At 34.9% G+C, this 5,467-nt stretch overlaps 1 non-coding gene across 1 annotated transcript; it reads right to left on the bottom strand.

The window, feature by feature from the left end:
• Positions 1 to 5,082: 5,082 nt before the first annotated feature.
• Positions 5,083 to 5,189, bottom strand: LOC143381683 (U6 spliceosomal RNA). Its single transcript, XR_013088856.1, has one exon. It is a non-coding gene; the product is annotated as a U6 spliceosomal RNA (small nuclear RNA).
• Positions 5,190 to 5,467: the final 278 nt, after the last annotated feature.

The raw sequence follows: 5,467 nt of genomic DNA, 5'->3' as shown, positions 1-5,467 counted from the left end.
CACAATGTGTAAGAGCCAAAATACTGAAAACTGTCAGCAGCCTGCCTTTGTCACTAGCATACCTGAAGTTGAAGTGTGTAAGCAGACAGTAATGAGACTCCCTGTCTAAATAAAAATATCTCAGAATCTACCATTAAGACTTGTTAGGCTTTATGATTAAAATGTATGGGTCATGTTTCTTATTATCAGGTACATTGTTGTCTTTTTATTAAATTCAAGATCCTTTCAATCTCTTTAGAATATTATGTCAGCAGCAATACAAAATTGCAAGTTCTTTTCTAGACATCATTAATGAAGTAAAAAAAAAAACGGACATTGTAGTAAAGTTTTTCTCACTCTTTTTCTCTGCTCTCATTGGTACTTCATTCAATAATATATTGAACATAGTACATTATAAGATAGAGCAGGACTTCTCAAAATTTTGGTCCCTTGTCCAGGGACTCATAATCTTGGATGTTATCTTTGGATAGTCAAATCTCAGGCCCCATGGCAAACCAACAATATTAGAAAATTGTGAACCTTGACAATGTGTGTTTTTACAAGCCACCCAGGCAGGACAAGCAACCATCCAGGCAATTCTGATGTGTGCTCACATTTGGGGACTGCCAGACTAAGCTATCACAAGAGCCTCAGGGCATTGGGACCCTCCAATGCTGATTATCTCCAGGAAAATGCACCTTTGCTGATTATCTCCAGAAGCAAGAGTTCACTAACTCCAAAGTAGCTCATTGAACCTTTGGAGACTTCTTGGAAATATTAAAAAACTTCTTTATCTGAAGCCCCAAATCATTAAAATCTAAGTAAGGAACTAGTAATTACAGTTTTATTTCTAAGGTGCTTAGTATAAAATAATATGGTCCAAATTCTAGTTGAAAATTATTACCAAATTCTTAATTTTGTGAAATTTTTTTTTTCTCTTTCAAAGTCATTCTCTTATTACTCAAAATTCTTTTTAAAATGTATCAGAATTTCATTGTGTTGATTTACAAGAAAATCTAGATTCTCACCATTAGAACCTATGTGCTTTAGACAACCACCACCCTAGTGCCTGAAAAGTGTGAAAGGGGCACAACTTTAAAGATCCCCCTGAAAAGGATGTTCAGGTAATGTTAATGTACTAAACATTTGAATTCTCAATGTATTCACAAAGGCATTATAAGTGTATGAGATAATAGGCATGCTAAAATACTCAGTGACCATCATGCAATATATACCTGTATTCAAACATTACATTGAACTCTATAAATATGTAAAATTACTATGTGTCAGTAAATAACCAAATGAACAGAGCTGTTGACTGAATGAGGATTTATCAGTATTGTGTTTAGTTCTTGAGAGTAGCTGGATGCTCTTTCCCAGGTTCTCTATCCTTTCTTGACTTCACTCCCTTGCTTTCTCTCTTTTTCATCTAAGTACAGTTTTTTTTATCTTCCACTGCCAAAAAAAAAATCTACTTGCTGATAATGTAAATTTCAAAATCTCTCTTTTGCATTTTAGGGAAATATTAAGTCATTTTTATAAAATCTTATCATTTCCAAGAGTTTTCTTACAACTATATATCAGTCTGCATTTATGCTTGGTTATTTTGGTTTATTTTCATAATGTTTATATGTCTTTTAAAAATTACAGAGAAATTCTAATGCCTGCTATAGTATGAATGGGTCTTGAAGACATTACACTAAATAAAATTGTGACAGGCAAAACTATATGTGTGTTAACCAGACAAACTCCCTTTTACCCGGAGACTCCATTTCATATAAGAAATGTTTCTCCCCTGTGAAAATCCCGCCTATGTAACCCAACTACTGCTAATCACACCCTGTTTGGCAATGCATCAGGGTTAAAAAATGTTTTTGTTATTCTTATACAATGTGATCTTAAGAAGTGGTTTTATAAATTGTTCTCCTTTTTTTTTAATTGGTTGTTCCAAACATTACAAAGCTCTTGACATATCATATTTCATACATTTGATTCAAGTGGGTTATGAACTCCCATTTTTATCCCAAATACAGATTGCAGAATCACATCGGTTACACATCCATGTTTTTACATAATGCCATATTAGTAACTGTTGTATTCTGCTACCTTTCCTATCCTCTACTGTCCCCCCTCCCCTCCCCTCCCATCTTCTCTCTCTACCCCATCTGTTGTAATTCAATTCTCTCCCTTGTTTTTTTCCCCTTTCCCCTCACAACCTCTTATATGTAATTTTGTATAACAATGAGGGTCTCCTTCCATTTCCATGCAATTTCCCTTCTCTCTCCCTTTCCCTCCCACCTCTCGTCTCTGTTTAATGTTGATCTTTTCCTCATGCTCTGGTTCTCATTTTAATTCCCATTTTTCTTGGGCAGAGTACTGTACCCTTCACTGGGTCATTCTGACCCACTTTCTACCTTGCTACGTTTCTTCCCATATTTTTATTGGTGCATTATAGTTGTACACAATGGGAGGATTCATAGACATTCAAACATAAACACAATGTGACAATGTGATTTGGCCAATATCACTCCCCTGTATTTCCCCTTTCTCCCTTCGCCTCATCCTTTCCTCTACTCTATTGATCTTCCTTGGATTTTCATGAAGCTCCCCCACCAATTTGCTTTTCCATTGTTTTCTTTTTATTTCAATTTATTTATTTATTCTAATTTGTTATAGACGATAGCAGAATGCATTTCAATTCATAGTACACATATGGAGCTCAATTTTTAATTTTTCTGATTGTACACAAAGAGTTACATCATTCATGTCATCATACACATACTTAGGGTAATGATGTCCACTTCATTCCAGCATCTTTCCTATGCCCATGCCCCTTTCCTTGCCCTCGCTCTCCTTCGCCCTATCCAAAGTTTCTCCATTCCTCCCATGCTTTCCCTACCTCATTATGGATTAGTGTCCACATATCAGAGAAAACATTAGGACTTTGGATTTGGGGGATTGGCTTATTTCACTTAGCATGATATTTCCAACTCCATCCATTTACCTGCAAATGGCATGATTTTATTCTTTTTTAATACTGAGTAATATTCCATTGTGTATGTGTGTGTGTGTATCACAATTTCTTTATTCATTTATCTATTGAAGGGCATCTAGCTTGGTTTCACAATTTAGCTGTTGTGAATTGTGCTGCTATAAACATTGATATGGCTGTGTCACTGTAGTATGCTGTTTTTAAGTCCTTTGTGCATAAACCAAGGCATAGGATAGCTGGGTCAAATGGTGGTTCCATCCCAAGTTTCCCAAGGCATCTCCATACTGTTTTCCATATTGGGTTGCACCAATTTTTAGTCCCCCCAGCAATGTATGAGTGTGTGTGTGTGTTTTTTTTCCCTACATAGTTTCCAACACTTCTTGTTGCTTGTATTCTTAACTACTGTCATTCTAACTGGAGTGAGATGAAATCTTGGAGTAGTTTTGATTTGCATTTCTCTAATTCCTGGAGATGTTGAACAGTTTTTCATGTTTTTTTTTTTTATCAATTGTATATCACCCTCTGAGAAGAAGTGTCTGTTCAGTTCCTTAGCCCATTCATTGATTGGGTTATTTGGGTTTTGTTGTTTGTTTGTTTGTTTTCTGTTTTTTTTTTCTGGTGTTAAGTTGTTCTTTGAGTTTTTTGTATATCCTAGAGATTACTACTCTATCTGATGGGCATGTGGTAAAAAATTTGTTCCCATTCTATAGGCTCTCTCTTCACCTCACTGATTGTTTCTTTTGCTGAGAAGAAGCTTTTCAGTTGAATCCCATTTATTAATTCTTTATTTTATGTTTTTGTACTATAGGAGTCTTGTTAAGAAAGTCAAGGCCTGATTTGACATGATGAAGATTTGGGCCTACTTTTTCATCTATTAGGCACAGGGGTCTCTGGTCTAATTCCTAGGACCTTTATCTACTTGTGTTGAGTTTTTTGCATCATGAGAGATAGTGGCTTTAATTTCATTTTGATATATGTGGATTTCCAGTTTTCCCAGCATCATTTGTTGAAGAGGATATCTTTTCACCAATGTATGTTTTTGGCACCTTTGTCTAGTATGAGATAACTATATATATGTGGGTTTGTCTCTGTGTCCTCTATTCTGTACCATTGGCCTACCAGTCTATTTTGGTGTAAATACCATACTGTTTTGTTACTATTGCTCTGTAGTATAGTTTAAGGTCTGGTCTAGTGATGTCACCTGCTTCACACTTTTTTCCTCAAGATTGCTTTAGCTATTCTGGATCTCTTATTTTTCCAGATGAATTTTATGATTGCTTTCTCTATTTCTATGAGAAATTTTATTGGTATTTTGATTGGAATTACATTGAATATGTATAGTTCTTTGGGTAGTATGGTCATTTTGATAATATTAATTCTGTTTATACAAAAACAAGGGAGATGCTCTTTAATTTCTTTATTTAGTGTTCTGTACTTTTCATTATGGAGATCTTTTACCTCTTTTATTGATTTTATTTTATTTTTCTGAGGCTATTGCATATGGGATAGTTTTCCTAGGTTATCTTTCAGAGGATTTGTCATTGATGTACAGAAATGCCTTTGAACTACAGATGTTGATTTTATATTCGGCTTCTTTGTTGAATTAATTTATTAGTTATAAAAGTTGCCTGGTAGAATTTTTTGGATCATGTTGATATAGAATCATGTCATCAGCAAATAGTGAAAGTTTGAGTTCTTCTTTTCCTATCCATATCCCTTTAATTTCTTTCATTTGTCTAATTGCTCTGGATAGAGTTTCAAAAACTATGTTAAACAGAAGTGGTGAAAGATGTCTTGTTCCAGTTTTTAGAGGGAATGCTTTCCAACTTTCTCAATGTAGGATGATGTTGGCCTTGGGTTTAGCATACATAACCTTTATGATATTGAGATATGCTCCTATTATCCCTAGTTTTTCTAGTGTTTTGAACATGAATGGGTGCTATATTTTGTTGAGTGCTTCTTTCTGCATCAGTTGAGATGATCATATGATTCTTATCTTTAAGTCTATTGATGTGATGAATTACATTTATTGATTTTCATATATTGAACCTATCTTGCATCCGGGGGATGAACACCACTTGATCATTCTGCATTATCTTTTTAATATGTTTAAAAATATGGAATGCTTCATGAATTTGTGTGTCATCCTTGTTCAGGGACCATGCTAATATTCTCTTTATTGTTCCAATTTTAGTATATGTGCTGCTGAAATGAGTACCTTGCTATGGTTTTGACTAACTGGTAGCTTGCTGGTTTTGACTATAAAAATGTACCCTATCTTCTGCAAAAGGTCAAAAGTTGCACAGGTGACTTGCCTGCTGCCCTTCTGACCCATAGCAGCAATTAAAGTTTCACATCTTGCTTCAATACTCACCCAGTAATTTATTTCAAACATGCCACAACAAAATAAGGTGGTCACAGAAAGGGCAAATATTGTGCGAGACCACTTGTATGAGGAACTTAGAATAGTCAAGTTCATAGAGACACAAGTAGGAC

Source organism: Callospermophilus lateralis, chromosome 15, assembly GCF_048772815.1.
Source record: "Callospermophilus lateralis isolate mCalLat2 chromosome 15, mCalLat2.hap1, whole genome shotgun sequence".
NCBI classification, from domain to species: domain Eukaryota; kingdom Metazoa; phylum Chordata; class Mammalia; order Rodentia; family Sciuridae; genus Callospermophilus; species Callospermophilus lateralis.
The sequence above is the reverse complement of the archived record's forward strand: the minus strand, read 5'-3'. Positions and strand labels throughout refer to the sequence as shown.